Source organism: Andrena cerasifolii, chromosome 6 (genome assembly GCF_050908995.1).
Source record: "Andrena cerasifolii isolate SP2316 chromosome 6, iyAndCera1_principal, whole genome shotgun sequence".
In the NCBI taxonomy this organism is placed as follows: Eukaryota; Metazoa; Arthropoda; class Insecta; order Hymenoptera; family Andrenidae; genus Andrena; species Andrena cerasifolii.
The window spans coordinates 1,168,620-1,181,470 of NC_135123.1; the positions used below are offsets into that span (position 1 = coordinate 1,168,620).

The following is a 12,851-nucleotide window of genomic DNA, read 5'->3' on the forward strand; positions in this document are numbered from 1 at the left end:
TATGAAGAAAATACTACCAACAACACGCGGTATTCCCAAGCGGTCACCCATCCAAGTACTAACCACGCCCAATGTCGCTTAACTTCAGTGATCGGACGAGAACTGGTGTTTTACAGACATAGAATGGTCGTTGGTAAAAATACGGTTTTATTTATCGAAGAAATTGGTACTAACATTGACAATGAGTGAAAATGAATTTCTGACAGGTCCGCACTACAAAGAAACGGACAGAGAAGTGAAGCTAAATAAAATAGTTTAATATACTCACTGTCATAGTTACAAACTGCAAAATTGGAGCGGTATGAAGAAAATACTACCAACAACACGCGGTATTCCCAAGCGGTCACCCATCCAAGTACTAACCACGCCCAATGTCGCTTAACTTCAGTGATCGGACGAGAACTGGTGTTTTACAGACATAGAATGGTCGTTGGTAAAAATACGGTTTTATTTATCGAAGAAATTGGTACTTACGTTGACAATGAGTGGAAATGAATTTCTGACAGGTCCGCACTACAAAAAAACCGACAGAGAAGTGAAGCTAAATAAAATAGTTAAGAATACTCACTGTCATAGTTACAAACTGCAAAAACGGAGCGGTATGAAGAAAATACTACCAACAACACGCGGTATTCCCAAGCGGTCAACCTTCCAAGTACTAACCACGCCCAATGTCGCTTAACTTCAGTGATCGGACGAGAACTGGTGTTTTACAGACATAGAATGGTCGTTGGTAAAAATACGGTTTTATTTATCGAAGAAATTGGTACTAACATTGACAATGAGTGGAAATGAATTTCTGACAGGTCCGCACTACAAAGAAACGGACAGAGAAGTGAAGCTAAATAAAATAGTTTAGAATAGTCACTGTCATAGTTGGAAACTGCAAAATTGGAGCGGTATGAAGAAAATACTACCAACAACACGCGGTATTCCCAAGCGGTCACCCATCCAAGTACTAACCACGCCCAATGTCGCTTGACTTCAGTGATCGGACGATAACTGGTGTTTTACAGACATAGAATGGTCGTTGGTAAAAATACGGTTTTATTTATCGAAGAAATTGGTACTTACGTTGACAATGAGTGGAAATGAATTTCTGACAGGTCCGCACTACAAAAAAACCGACAGAGAAGCGAAGCTAAATAAAATAGTTTAGAATAGTCACTGTCATAGTTACAAACTGCAAATACGGAGCGGTATGAAAAAAATACTACCAACAACACGCGGTGTTCCCAAGCGGTCACCCATCCAAGTACTAACCACGCCCAATGTCGCTTAACTTCAGTGATCGGACGAGAACTGGTGTTTTACAGACATAGAATGGTCGTTGGTAAAAATACGGTTTTATTTATCGAAGAAATTGGTACTAACATTGACAATGAGTGAAAATGAATTTCTGACAGGTCCGCACTACAAAGAAACGGACAGAGAAGTGAAGCTAAATAAAATAGTTTAGAATAGTCACTGTCATAGTTGGAAACTGCAAAATTGGAGCGGTATGAAGAAAATACTACTAACAACACGCGGTATTCCCAAGCGGTCACCCATCCAAGTACTAACCACGCCCAATGTCGCTTAACTTCAGTGATCGGACGAGAACTGGTGTTTTACAGACATAGAATGGTCGTTGGTAAAAATACGGTTTTATTTATCGAAGAAATTTGTAGTTACGTTGACAATGAGTGGAAATGAATTTCTGACAGGTCCGCACTACAAAAAAACCGACAGAGAAGTGAAGCTAAATAAAATAGTTAAGAATACTCACTGTCATAGTTACAAACTGCAAAAATGGAGGGGTATGAAAAAAATACTACCAACAACACGCGGTATTCCCAAGCGGTCACCCATCCAAGTACTAACCACGCCCAATGTCGCTTAACTTCAGTGATCGGACGAGAACTGTTGTTTTACAGACATAGAATGGTCGTTGGTAAAAATACGGTTTTATTTATCGAAGAAATTGGTACTTACGTTGACAATGAGTGGAAATGAATTTCTGACAGGTCCGCACTACAAAAAAACCGACAGAGAAGTGAAGCTAATTAAAATAGTTTAGAATAGTCACTGTCATAGTTACAAACTGCAAAATTGGAGCGGTATGAAGAAAATACTACCAACAACACGCGGTATTCCCAAGCGGTCACCCATCCAAGTACTAACCACGCCCAATGTCGCTTGACTTCAGTGATCGGACGATAACTGGTGTTTTACAGACATAGAATGGTCGTTGGTAAAAATACGGTTTTATTTATCGAAGAAATTGGTACTTACGTTGACAATGAGTGGAAATGAATTTCTGACAGGTCCGCACTACAAAAAAACCGACAGAGAAGTGAAGCTAAATAAAATAGTTAAGAATACTCACTGTCATAGTTACAAACTGCAAAAACGGAGCGGTATGAAGAAAATACTACCAACAACACGCGGTATTCCCAAGCGGTCAACCTTCCAAGTACTAACCACGCCCAATGTCGCTTAACTTCAGTGATCGGACGAGAACTGGTGTTTTACAGACATAGAATGGTCGTTGGTAAAAATACGGTTTTATTTATCGAAGAAATTGGTACTTACGTTGACAATGAGTGGAAATGAATTTCTGACAGGTCCGCACTACAAAAAAACCGACAGAGAAGTGAAGCTAAATAAAATAGTTTAGAATAGTCACTGTCATAGTTACAAACTGCAAAAACGGAGCGGTATGAAGAAAATACTACCAACAACACGCGGTATTCCCAAGCGGTCAACCTTCCAAGTACTAACCACGCCCAATGTCGCTTAACTTCAGTGATCGGACGAGAACTGGTGTTTTACAGACATAGAATGGTCGTTGGTAAAAATACGGTTTTATTTATCGAAGAAATTGGTACTTACGTTGACAATGAGTGGAAATGAATTTCTGACAGGTCCGCACTACAAAAAAAAACCGACAGAGAAGTGTAGCTAAATCAAATAGTTTAATATACTCACTGTCATAGTTACAAACTGCAAAAATGGAGCGGTATGAAGAAAATACTACCAACAACACGCGGTATTCCCAAGCGGTCACCCATCCAAGTACTAACCACGCCCAATGTCGCTTAACTTCAGTGATCGGACGAGAACTGGTGTTTTACAGACATAGAATGGTCGTTGGTAAAAATACGGTTTTATTTATCGAAGAAATTGGTACTAACATTGACAATGAGTGAAAATGAATTTCTGACAGGTCCGCACTACAAAGAAACGGACAGAGAAGTGAAGCTAAATAAAATAGTTTAATATACTCACTGTCATAGTTACAAACTGCAAAATTGGAGCGGTATGAAGAAAATACTACCAACAACACGCGGTATTCCCAAGCGGTCACCCATCCAAGTACTAACCACGCCCAATGTCGCTTAACTTCAGTGATCGGACGAGAACTGGTGTTTTACAGACATAGAATGGTCGTTGGTAAAAATACGGTTTTATTTATCGAAGAAATAGGAACTAACATTAACAATGAGTGGAAATGAATTTCTGACAGGTCCGCAATACAGAAAAACGGACAGAGAAGTGGAGCTAAATGAAACAGTTTAGAATAGTCACTGTCATAGTTGGAAACTGCAAAATTGGAGCGGTATGAAGAAAATACTACCAACAACACGCGGTATTCCCAAGCGGTCAACCTTCCAAGTACTAACCACGCCCAATGTCGCTTAACTTCAGTGATCGGACGAGAACTGGTGTTTTACAGACATAGAATGGTCGTTGGTAAAAATACGGTTTTATTTATCGAAGAAATTGGTACTTACGTTGACAATGAGTGGAAATGAATTTCTGACAGGTCCGCACTACAAAAAAACCGACAGAGAAGTGAAGCTAAATAAAATAGTTTAGAATAGTCACTGTCATAGTTACAAACTGCAAAAACGGAGCGGTATGATGAAAATACTACCAACAACACGCGGTATTCCCAAGCGGTCAACCTTCCAAGTACTAACCACGCCCAATGTCGCTTAACTTCAGTGATCGGACGAGAACTGGTGTTTTACAGACATAGAATGGTCGTTGGTAAAAATACGGTTTTATTTATCGAAGAAATTGGTACTAACATTGACAATGAGTGAAAATGAATTTCTGACAGGTCCGCACTACAAAGAAACGGACAGAGAAGTGAAGCTAAATAAAATAGTTTAATATACTCACTGTCATAGTTACAAACTGCAAAATTGGAGGGGTATGAAAAAAATACTACCAACAACACGCGGTATTCCCAAGCGGTCACCCATCCAAGTACTAACCACGCCCAATGTCGCTTAACTTCAGTGATCGGACGAGAACTGGTGTTTTACAGACATAGAATGGTCGTTGGTAAAAATACGGTTTTATTTATCGAAGAAATTGGTACTAACATTGACAATGAGTGAAAATGAATTTCTGACAGGTCCGCACTACAAAGAAACGGACAGAGAAGTGAAGCTAAATAAAATAGTTTAGAATAGTCACTGTCATAGTTGGAAACTGCAAAATTGGAGCGGTATGAAGAAAATACTACCAACAACACGCGGTATTCCCAAGCGGTCACCCATCCAAGTACTAACCACGCCCAATGTCGCTTAACTTCAGTGATCGGACGAGAACTGGTGTTTTACAGACATAGAATGGTCGTTGGTAAAAATACGGTTTTATTTATCGAAGAAATTGGTAGTTACGTTGACAATGAGTGGAAATGAATTTCTGACAGGTCCGCACTACAAAAAAACCGACAGAGAAGTGAAGCTAAATAAAATAGTTAAGAATACTCACTGTCATAGTTACAAACTGCAAAAATGGAGGGGTATGAAAAAAATACTACCAACAACACGCGGTATTCCCAAGCGGTCACCCATCCAAGTACTAACCACGCCCAATGTCGCTTAACTTCAGTGATCGGACGAGAACTGGTGTTTTACAGACATAGAATGGTCGTTGGTAAAAATACGGTTTTATTTATCGAAGAAATTGGTACTTACGTTGACAATGAGTGGAAATGAATTTCTGACAGGTCCGCACTACAAAGAAACGGACAGAGAAGTGAAGCTAAATAAAATAGTTTAATATACTCACTGTCATAGTTACAAACTGCAAAAATGGAGGGGTATGAAAAAAATACTACCAACAACACGCGGTATTCCCAAGCGGTCACCCATCCAAGTACTAACCACGCCCAATGTCGCTTAACTTCAGTGATCGGACGAGAACTGGTGTTTTACAGACATAGAATGGTCGTTGGTAAAAATACGGTTTTATTTATCGAAGAAATTGGAACTAACATTAACAATGAGTGGAAATGAATTTCTGACAGGTCCGCACTACAAAAAAACGGACAGAGAAGTGGAGCTAAATGAAACAGTTTAGAATAGTCACTGTCATAGTTGGAAACTGCAAAATTGGAGCGGTATGAAGAAAATACTACCAACAACACGCGGTATTCCCAAGCGGTCACCCATCCAAGTACTAACCACGCCCAATGTCGCTTAACTTCAGTGATCGGACGAGAACTGGTGTTTTACAGACATAGAATGGTCGTTGGTAAAAATACCGTTTTATTTATCGAAGAAATTGGTACTTACGTTGACAATGAGTGGAAATGAATTTCTGACAGGTCCGCACTACAAAAAAACCGACAGAGAAGTGAAGCTAAATAAAATAGTTTAGAATAGTCACTGTCATAGTTACAAACTGCAAAAACGGAGCGGTATGAAGAAAATACTACCAAAAACACGCGGTATTCCCAAGCGGTCAACCTTCCAAGTACTAACCACGCCCAATGTCGCTTAACTTCAGTGATCGGACGAGAACTGGTGTTTTACAGACATAGAATGGTCGTTGGTAAAAATACGGTTTTATTTATCGAAGAAATTGGTACTTACGTTGACAATGAGTGGAAATGAATTTCTGACAGGTCCGCACTACAAAAAAACCGACAGAGAAGTGAAGCTAAATAAAATAGTTTAGAATAGTCACTGTCATAGTTACAAACTGCAAAAACGGAGCGGTATGAAAAAAATACTACCAACAACACGCGGTATTCCCAAGCGGTCAACCTTCCAAGTACTAACCACGCCCAATGTCGCTTAACTTCAGTGATCGGACGAGAACTGGTGTTTTACAGACATAGAATGGTCGTTGGTAAAAATACAGTTTTATTTATCGAAGAAATTGGTACTAACATTGACAATGAGTGAAAATGAATTTCTGACAGGTCCGCACTACAAAGAAACGGACAGAGAAGTGAAGCTAAATAAAATAGTTTAGAATAGTCACTGTCATAGTTGGAAACTGCAAAATTGGAGCGGTATGAAGAAAATACTACCAACAACACGCGGTATTCCCAAGCGGTCACCAATTCAAGTACTAACCACGCCCAATGTCGCTTAAATTCAGTGATGGGACGAGAACTGGTGTTTTACAGACATAGAATGGTCGTTGGTAAAAATACGGTTTTATTTATCGAAGAAATTGGTACTTACGTTGACAATGAGTGGAAATGAATTTCCGACAGGTCCGTACTACAAAAAAACCGACAGAGAAGTGAAGCTAAATAAAATAGTTAAGAATACTCACTGTCATAGTTACAAACTGCAAAAATGGAGGGGTATGAACAAAATACTACCAACAACACGCGGTATTCCCAAGCGGTCACCCATCCAAGTACTAACCACGCCCAATGTCGCTTAACTTCAGTGATCGGACGAGAACTGGTGTTTTACAGACATAGAATGGTCATTGGTAAAAATACGGTTTTATTTATCGAAGAAATTGGAACTAACATTAACAATGAGTGGAAATGAATTTCTGACAGGTCCGCACTACAAAAAAACGGACAGAGAATTGGAGCTAAATGAAACAGTTTAGAATACTCACTGTCATAGTTACAAACTGCAAAAATGGAGGGGTATGAAAAAAATACTACCAACAACACGCGGTATTCCCAAGCGGTCACCCATCCAAGTACTAACCACGCCCAATGTCGCTTAACTTCAGTGATCGGACGAGAACTGGTGTTTTACAGACATAGAATGGTCGTTGGTAAAAATACGGTTTTATTTATCGAAGAAATTGGTACTTACGTTGACAATGAGTGGAAATGAATTTCTGACAGGTCCGCACTACAAAGAAACGGACAGAGAAGTGAAGCTAAATAAAATAGTTTAATATACTCACTGTCATAGTTACAAACTGCAAAAATGGAGGGGTATGAAAAAAATACTACCAACAACACGCGGTATTCCCAAGCGGTCACCCATCCAAGTACTAACCACGCCCAATGTCGCTTAACTTCAGTGATCGGACGAGAACTGGTGTTTTACAGACATAGAATGGTCGTTGGTAAAAATACGGTTTTATTTATCGAAGAAATTGGAACTAACATTAACAATGAGTGGAAATGAATTTCTGACAGGTCCGCACTACAAAAAAACGGACAGAGAAGTGGAGCTAAATGAAACAGTTTAGAATAGTCACTGTCATAGTTGGAAACTGCAAAAATGGAGGGGTATGAAAAAAATACTACCAACAACACGCGGTATTCCCAAGCGGTCACCCATCCAAGTACTAACCACGCCCAATGTCGCTTAACTTCAGTGATCGGACGAGAACTGGTGTTTTACAGACATAGAATGGTCGTTGGTAAAAATACCGTTTTATTTATCGAAGAAATTGGTACTTACGTTGACAATGAGTGGAAATGAATTTCTGACAGGTCCGCACTACAAAGAAACGGACAGAGAAGTGAAGCTAAATAAAATAGTTTAATATACTCACTGTCATAGTTACAAACTGCAAAAATGGAGGGGTATGAAAAAAATACTACCAACAACACGCGGTATTCCCAAGCGGTCACCCATCCAAGTACTAACCACGCCCAATGTCGCTTAACTTCAGTGATCGGACGAGAACTGGTGTTTTACAGACATAGAATGGTCGTTGGTAAAAATACGGTTTTATTTATCGAAGAAATTGGAACTAACATTAACAATGAGTGGAAATGAATTTCTGACAGGTCCGCACTACAAAGAAACGGACAGAGAAGTGAAGCTAAATAAAATAGTTTAATATACTCACTGTCATAGTTACAAACTGCAAAAATGGAGGGGTATGAAAAAAATACTACCAACAACACGCGGTATTCCCAAGCGGTCACCCATCCAAGTACTAACCACGCCCAATGTCGCTTAACTTCAGTGATCGGACGAGAACTGGTGTTTTACAGACATAGAATGGTCGTTGGTAAAAATACGGTTTTATTTATCGAAGAAATTGGTACTTACGTTGACAATGAGTGGAAATGAATTTCTGACAGGTCCGCACTACAAAAAAACCGACAGAGAAGTGAAGCTAAATAAAATAGTTTAGAATAGTCACTGTCATAGTTACAAACTGCAAAAACGGAGCGGTATGAAGAAAATACTACCAACAACACGCGGTATTCCCAAGCGGTCAACCTTCCAAGTACTAACCACGCCCAATGTCGCTTAACTTCAGTGATCGGACGAGAACTGGTGTTTTACAGACATAGAATGGTCGTTGGTAAAAATACGGTTTTATTTATCGAAGAAATTGGTACTTACGTTGACAATGAGTGGAAATGAATTTCTGACAGGTCCGCACTACAAAAAAAAACCGACAGAGAAGTGAAGCTAAATCAAATAGTTTAATATACTCACTGTCATAGTTACAAACTGCAAAAATGGAGCGGTATGAAGAAAATACTACCAACAACACGCGGTATTCCCAAGCGGTCACCCATCCAAGTACTAACCACGCCCAATGTCGCTTAACTTCAGTGATCGGACGAGAACTGGTGTTTTACAGACATAGAATGGTCGTTGGTAAAAATACGGTTTTATTTATCGAAGAAATTGGTACTAACATTGACAATGAGTGAAAATGAATTTCTGACAGGTCCGCACTACAAAGAAACGGACAGAGAAGTGAAGCTAAATAAAATAGTTTAATATACTCACTGTCATAGTTACAAACTGCAAAATTGGAGCGGTATGAAGAAAATACTACCAACAACACGCGGTATTCCCAAGCGGTCACCCATCCAAGTACTAACCACGCCCAATGTCGCTTAACTTCAGTGATCGGACGAGAACTGGTGTTTTACAGACATAGAATGGTCGTTGGTAAAAATACGGTTTTATTTATCGAAGAAATAGGAACTAACATTAACAATGAGTGGAAATGAATTTCTGACAGGTCCGCAATACAGAAAAACGGACAGAGAAGTGGAGCTAAATGAAACAGTTTAGAATAGTCACTGTCATAGTTGGAAACTGCAAAATTGGAGCGGTATGAAGAAAATACTACCAACAACACGCGGTATTCCCAAGCGGTCAACCTTCCAAGTACTAACCACGCCCAATGTCGCTTAACTTCAGTGATCGGACGAGAACTGGTGTTTTACAGACATAGAATGGTCGTTGGTAAAAATACGGTTTTATTTATCGAAGAAATTGGTACTTACGTTGACAATGAGTGGAAATGAATTTCTGACAGGTCCGCACTACAAAAAAACCGACAGAGAAGTGAAGCTAAATAAAATAGTTTAGAGTAGTCACTGTCATAGTTACAAACTGCAAAAACGGAGCGGTATGAAGAAAATACTACCAACAACACGCGGTATTCCCAAGCGGTCAACCTTCCAAGTACTAACCACGCCCAATGTCGCTTAACTTCAGTGATCGGACGAGAACTGGTGTTTTACAGACATAGAATGGTCGTTGGTAAAAATACGGTTTTATTTATCGAAGAAATTGGTACTTACGTTGACAATGAGTGGAAATGAATTTCTGACAGGTCCGCACTACAAAAAAAAACCGACAGAGAAGTGAAGCTAAATCAAATAGTTTAATATACTCACTGTCATAGTTACAAACTGCAAAAATGGAGCGGTATGAAGAAAATACTACCAACAACACGCGGTATTCCCAAGCGGTCACCCATCCAAGTACTAACCACGCCCAATGTCGCTTAACTTCAGTGATCGGACGAGAACTGGTGTTTTACAGACATAGAATGGTCGTTGGTAAAAATACGGTTTTATTTATCGAAGAAATTGGTACTAACATTGACAATGAGTGAAAATGAATTTCTGACAGGTCCGCACTACAAAGAAACGGACAGAGAAGTGAAGCTAAATAAAATAGTTTAATATACTCACTGTCATAGTTACAAACTGCAAAATTGGAGGGGTATGAAAAAAATACTACCAACAACACGCGGTATTCCCAAGCGGTCACCCATCCAAGTACTAACCACGCCCAATGTCGCTTAACTTCAGTGATCGGACGAGAACTGGTGTTTTACAGACATAGAATGGTCGTTGGTAAAAATACGGTTTTATTTATCGAAGAAATTGGTACTAACATTGACAATGAGTGAAAATGAATTTCTGACAGGTCCGCACTACAAAGAAACGGACAGAGAAGTGAAGCTAAATAAAATAGTTTAGAATAGTCACTGTCATAGTTGGAAACTGCAAAATTGGAGCGGTATGAAGAAAATACTACCAACAACACGCGGTATTCCCAAGCGGTCACCCATCCAAGTACTAACCACGCCCAATGTCGCTTAACTTCAGTGATCGGACGAGAACTGGTGTTTTACAGACATAGAATGGTCGTTGGTAAAAATACGGTTTTATTTATCGAAGAAATTGGTAGTTACGTTGACAATGAGTGGAAATGAATTTCTGACAGGTCCGCACTACAAAAAAACCGACAGAGAAGTGAAGCTAAATAAAATAGTTAAGAATACTCACTGTCATAGTTACAAACTGCAAAAATGGAGGGGTATGAAAAAAATACTACCAACAACACGCGGTATTCCCAAGCGGTCACCCATCCAAGTACTAACCACGCCCAATGTCGCTTAACTTCAGTGATCGGACGAGAACTGGTGTTTTACAGACATAGAATGGTCGTTGGTAAAAATACGGTTTTATTTATCGAAGAAATTGGTACTTACGTTGACAATGAGTGGAAATGAATTTCTGACAGGTCCGCACTACAAAGAAACGGACAGAGAAGTGAAGCTAAATAAAATAGTTTAATATACTCACTGTCATAGTTACAAACTGCAAAAATGGAGGGGTATGAAAAAAATACTACCAACAACACGCGGTATTCCCAAGCGGTCACCCATCCAAGTACTAACCACGCCCAATGTCGCTTAACTTCAGTGATCGGACGAGAACTGGTGTTTTACAGACATAGAATGGTCGTTGGTAAAAATACGGTTTTATTTATCGAAGAAATTGGAACTAACATTAACAATGAGTGGAAATGAATTTCTGACAGGTCCGCACTACAAAAAAACGGACAGAGAAGTGGAGCTAAATGAAACAGTTTAGAATAGTCACTGTCATAGTTGGAAACTGCAAAATTGGAGCGGTATGAAGAAAATACTACCAACAACACGCGGTATTCCCAAGCGGTCAACCTTCCAAGTACTAACCACGCCCAATGTCGCTTAACTTCAGTGATCGGACGACAACTGGTGTTTTACAGACATAGAATGGTCGTTGGTAAAAATACGGTTTTATTTATCGAAGAAATTGGTACTTACGTTGACAATGAGTGGAAATGAATTTCTGACAGGTCCGCACTACAAAGAAACGGACAGAGAAGTGAAGCTAAATAAAATAGTTTAATATACTCACTGTCATAGTTACAAACTGCAAAAATGGAGGGGTATGAAAAAAATACTACCAACAACACGCGGTATTCCCAAGCGGTCACCCATCCAAGTACTAACCACGCCCAATGTCGCTTAACTTCAGTGATCGGACGAGAACTGGTGTTTTACAGACATAGAATGGTCGTTGGTAAAAATACGGTTTTATTTATCGAAGAAATAGGAACTAACATTAACAATGAGTGGAAATGAATTTCTGACAGGTCCGCACTACAGAAAAACGGACAGAGAAGTGGAGCTAAATGAAACAGTTTAGAATAGTCACTGTCATAGTTGGAAACTGCAAAATTGGAGCGGTATGAAGAAAATACTACCAACAACACGCGGTATTCCCAAGCGGTCAACCTTCCAAGTACTAACCACGCCCAATGTCGCTTAACTTCAGTGATCGGACGAGAACTGGTGTTTTACAGACATAGAATGGTCGTTGGTAAAAATACGGTTTTATTTATCGAAGAAATTGGTACTTACGTTGACAATGAGTGGAAATGAATTTCTGACAGGTCCGCACTACAAAAAAACCGACAGAGAAGTGAAGCTAAATAATATAGTTTAGAATAGTCACTGTCATAGTTACAAACTGCAAAAACGGAGCGGTATGAAGAAAATACTACCAACAACACGCGGTATTCCCAAGCGGTCAACCTTCCAAGTACTAACCACGCCCAATGTCGCTTAACTTCAGTGATCGGACGAGAACTGGTGTTTTACAGACATAGAATGGTCGTTGGTAAAAATACGGTTTTATTTATCGAAGAAATAGGAACTAACATTAACAATGAGTGGAAATGAATTTCTGACAGGTCCGCACTACAGAAAAACGGACAGAGAAGTGGAGCTAAATGAAACAGTTTAGAATAGTCACTGTCATAGTTGGAAACTGCAAAATTGGAGCGGTATGAAGAAAATACTACCAACAACACGCGGTATTCCCAAGCGGTCACCCATCCAAGTACTAACCACGCCCAATGTCGCTTAACTTCAGTGATCGGACGAGAACTGGTGTTTTACAGACATAGAATGGTCGTTGGTAAAAATACGGTTTTATTTATCGAAGAAATTGGTAGTTACGTTGACAATGAGTGGAAATGAATTTCTGACAGGTCCGCACTACAAAAAAACCGACAGAGAAGTGAAGCTAA

General features: G+C 39.5%; 27 non-coding genes and 16 pseudogenes across 27 annotated transcripts; all 43 read right to left on the reverse strand.

Annotated features, from left to right (window-relative positions):
- Positions 1-14: 14 nt before the first annotated feature.
- Positions 15-135, reverse strand: LOC143370832 (5S ribosomal RNA). The gene has a single exon (XR_013085932.1). It is a non-coding gene; the product is annotated as a 5S ribosomal RNA (ribosomal RNA).
- Positions 136-314: 179 nt separating this feature from the next.
- On the reverse strand, positions 315-435 carry LOC143370844 (5S ribosomal RNA). Its single transcript, XR_013085941.1, has one exon. It is a non-coding gene; the product is annotated as a 5S ribosomal RNA (ribosomal RNA).
- A 179-nt stretch (positions 436-614) lies between these two features.
- Positions 615-735, reverse strand: LOC143370869 (5S ribosomal RNA; annotated as a pseudogene).
- Positions 736-914: 179 nt separating this feature from the next.
- Positions 915-1,035, reverse strand: LOC143370992 (5S ribosomal RNA; annotated as a pseudogene).
- Positions 1,036-1,214: 179 nt separating this feature from the next.
- On the reverse strand, positions 1,215-1,335 carry LOC143370763 (5S ribosomal RNA). Its single transcript, XR_013085867.1, has one exon. It is a non-coding gene; the product is annotated as a 5S ribosomal RNA (ribosomal RNA).
- Positions 1,336-1,514: 179 nt separating this feature from the next.
- LOC143370826 (5S ribosomal RNA) lies at positions 1,515-1,635 on the reverse strand. Its single transcript, XR_013085926.1, has one exon. It is a non-coding gene; the product is annotated as a 5S ribosomal RNA (ribosomal RNA).
- Positions 1,636-1,814: 179 nt separating this feature from the next.
- On the reverse strand, positions 1,815-1,935 carry LOC143370839 (5S ribosomal RNA). Its single transcript, XR_013085938.1, has one exon. It is a non-coding gene; the product is annotated as a 5S ribosomal RNA (ribosomal RNA).
- Positions 1,936-2,114: 179 nt separating this feature from the next.
- Positions 2,115-2,235, reverse strand: LOC143370993 (5S ribosomal RNA; annotated as a pseudogene).
- Positions 2,236-2,414: 179 nt separating this feature from the next.
- On the reverse strand, positions 2,415-2,535 carry LOC143370870 (5S ribosomal RNA; annotated as a pseudogene).
- Positions 2,536-2,714: 179 nt separating this feature from the next.
- On the reverse strand, positions 2,715-2,835 carry LOC143370871 (5S ribosomal RNA; annotated as a pseudogene).
- A 181-nt stretch (positions 2,836-3,016) lies between these two features.
- On the reverse strand, positions 3,017-3,137 carry LOC143370856 (5S ribosomal RNA). The gene has a single exon (XR_013085942.1). It is a non-coding gene; the product is annotated as a 5S ribosomal RNA (ribosomal RNA).
- A 179-nt stretch (positions 3,138-3,316) lies between these two features.
- Positions 3,317-3,437, reverse strand: LOC143370867 (5S ribosomal RNA). Its single transcript, XR_013085943.1, has one exon. It is a non-coding gene; the product is annotated as a 5S ribosomal RNA (ribosomal RNA).
- Positions 3,438-3,616: 179 nt separating this feature from the next.
- On the reverse strand, positions 3,617-3,737 carry LOC143370872 (5S ribosomal RNA; annotated as a pseudogene).
- A 179-nt stretch (positions 3,738-3,916) lies between these two features.
- LOC143370873 (5S ribosomal RNA) lies at positions 3,917-4,037 on the reverse strand (annotated as a pseudogene).
- A 179-nt stretch (positions 4,038-4,216) lies between these two features.
- Positions 4,217-4,337, reverse strand: LOC143370878 (5S ribosomal RNA). The gene has a single exon (XR_013085944.1). It is a non-coding gene; the product is annotated as a 5S ribosomal RNA (ribosomal RNA).
- A 179-nt stretch (positions 4,338-4,516) lies between these two features.
- LOC143370890 (5S ribosomal RNA) lies at positions 4,517-4,637 on the reverse strand. Its single transcript, XR_013085945.1, has one exon. It is a non-coding gene; the product is annotated as a 5S ribosomal RNA (ribosomal RNA).
- Positions 4,638-4,816: 179 nt separating this feature from the next.
- On the reverse strand, positions 4,817-4,937 carry LOC143370903 (5S ribosomal RNA). Its single transcript, XR_013085947.1, has one exon. It is a non-coding gene; the product is annotated as a 5S ribosomal RNA (ribosomal RNA).
- A 179-nt stretch (positions 4,938-5,116) lies between these two features.
- On the reverse strand, positions 5,117-5,237 carry LOC143370915 (5S ribosomal RNA). The gene has a single exon (XR_013085948.1). It is a non-coding gene; the product is annotated as a 5S ribosomal RNA (ribosomal RNA).
- Positions 5,238-5,416: 179 nt separating this feature from the next.
- LOC143370927 (5S ribosomal RNA) lies at positions 5,417-5,537 on the reverse strand. Its single transcript, XR_013085949.1, has one exon. It is a non-coding gene; the product is annotated as a 5S ribosomal RNA (ribosomal RNA).
- Positions 5,538-5,716: 179 nt separating this feature from the next.
- Positions 5,717-5,837, reverse strand: LOC143370997 (5S ribosomal RNA; annotated as a pseudogene).
- A 179-nt stretch (positions 5,838-6,016) lies between these two features.
- Positions 6,017-6,137, reverse strand: LOC143370874 (5S ribosomal RNA; annotated as a pseudogene).
- Positions 6,138-6,316: 179 nt separating this feature from the next.
- Positions 6,317-6,437, reverse strand: LOC143371040 (5S ribosomal RNA; annotated as a pseudogene).
- A 179-nt stretch (positions 6,438-6,616) lies between these two features.
- LOC143370766 (5S ribosomal RNA) lies at positions 6,617-6,737 on the reverse strand. The gene has a single exon (XR_013085870.1). It is a non-coding gene; the product is annotated as a 5S ribosomal RNA (ribosomal RNA).
- Positions 6,738-6,916: 179 nt separating this feature from the next.
- LOC143370939 (5S ribosomal RNA) lies at positions 6,917-7,037 on the reverse strand. Its single transcript, XR_013085950.1, has one exon. It is a non-coding gene; the product is annotated as a 5S ribosomal RNA (ribosomal RNA).
- Positions 7,038-7,216: 179 nt separating this feature from the next.
- LOC143370951 (5S ribosomal RNA) lies at positions 7,217-7,337 on the reverse strand. The gene has a single exon (XR_013085951.1). It is a non-coding gene; the product is annotated as a 5S ribosomal RNA (ribosomal RNA).
- Positions 7,338-7,516: 179 nt separating this feature from the next.
- Positions 7,517-7,637, reverse strand: LOC143370962 (5S ribosomal RNA). Its single transcript, XR_013085952.1, has one exon. It is a non-coding gene; the product is annotated as a 5S ribosomal RNA (ribosomal RNA).
- Positions 7,638-7,816: 179 nt separating this feature from the next.
- Positions 7,817-7,937, reverse strand: LOC143370974 (5S ribosomal RNA). The gene has a single exon (XR_013085953.1). It is a non-coding gene; the product is annotated as a 5S ribosomal RNA (ribosomal RNA).
- A 179-nt stretch (positions 7,938-8,116) lies between these two features.
- LOC143370986 (5S ribosomal RNA) lies at positions 8,117-8,237 on the reverse strand. The gene has a single exon (XR_013085954.1). It is a non-coding gene; the product is annotated as a 5S ribosomal RNA (ribosomal RNA).
- A 179-nt stretch (positions 8,238-8,416) lies between these two features.
- Positions 8,417-8,537, reverse strand: LOC143370875 (5S ribosomal RNA; annotated as a pseudogene).
- A 181-nt stretch (positions 8,538-8,718) lies between these two features.
- Positions 8,719-8,839, reverse strand: LOC143370998 (5S ribosomal RNA). The gene has a single exon (XR_013085955.1). It is a non-coding gene; the product is annotated as a 5S ribosomal RNA (ribosomal RNA).
- Positions 8,840-9,018: 179 nt separating this feature from the next.
- LOC143371009 (5S ribosomal RNA) lies at positions 9,019-9,139 on the reverse strand. Its single transcript, XR_013085956.1, has one exon. It is a non-coding gene; the product is annotated as a 5S ribosomal RNA (ribosomal RNA).
- A 179-nt stretch (positions 9,140-9,318) lies between these two features.
- Positions 9,319-9,439, reverse strand: LOC143370876 (5S ribosomal RNA; annotated as a pseudogene).
- Positions 9,440-9,618: 179 nt separating this feature from the next.
- LOC143370877 (5S ribosomal RNA) lies at positions 9,619-9,739 on the reverse strand (annotated as a pseudogene).
- A 181-nt stretch (positions 9,740-9,920) lies between these two features.
- On the reverse strand, positions 9,921-10,041 carry LOC143371022 (5S ribosomal RNA). Its single transcript, XR_013085958.1, has one exon. It is a non-coding gene; the product is annotated as a 5S ribosomal RNA (ribosomal RNA).
- Positions 10,042-10,220: 179 nt separating this feature from the next.
- LOC143371034 (5S ribosomal RNA) lies at positions 10,221-10,341 on the reverse strand. Its single transcript, XR_013085959.1, has one exon. It is a non-coding gene; the product is annotated as a 5S ribosomal RNA (ribosomal RNA).
- Positions 10,342-10,520: 179 nt separating this feature from the next.
- On the reverse strand, positions 10,521-10,641 carry LOC143371046 (5S ribosomal RNA). Its single transcript, XR_013085960.1, has one exon. It is a non-coding gene; the product is annotated as a 5S ribosomal RNA (ribosomal RNA).
- Positions 10,642-10,820: 179 nt separating this feature from the next.
- Positions 10,821-10,941, reverse strand: LOC143371052 (5S ribosomal RNA). The gene has a single exon (XR_013085961.1). It is a non-coding gene; the product is annotated as a 5S ribosomal RNA (ribosomal RNA).
- A 179-nt stretch (positions 10,942-11,120) lies between these two features.
- Positions 11,121-11,241, reverse strand: LOC143371053 (5S ribosomal RNA). Its single transcript, XR_013085962.1, has one exon. It is a non-coding gene; the product is annotated as a 5S ribosomal RNA (ribosomal RNA).
- A 179-nt stretch (positions 11,242-11,420) lies between these two features.
- Positions 11,421-11,541, reverse strand: LOC143371000 (5S ribosomal RNA; annotated as a pseudogene).
- A 179-nt stretch (positions 11,542-11,720) lies between these two features.
- Positions 11,721-11,841, reverse strand: LOC143370547 (5S ribosomal RNA). Its single transcript, XR_013085655.1, has one exon. It is a non-coding gene; the product is annotated as a 5S ribosomal RNA (ribosomal RNA).
- Positions 11,842-12,020: 179 nt separating this feature from the next.
- On the reverse strand, positions 12,021-12,141 carry LOC143370879 (5S ribosomal RNA; annotated as a pseudogene).
- A 179-nt stretch (positions 12,142-12,320) lies between these two features.
- On the reverse strand, positions 12,321-12,441 carry LOC143370880 (5S ribosomal RNA; annotated as a pseudogene).
- A 179-nt stretch (positions 12,442-12,620) lies between these two features.
- On the reverse strand, positions 12,621-12,741 carry LOC143370548 (5S ribosomal RNA). Its single transcript, XR_013085656.1, has one exon. It is a non-coding gene; the product is annotated as a 5S ribosomal RNA (ribosomal RNA).
- Positions 12,742-12,851: the final 110 nt, after the last annotated feature.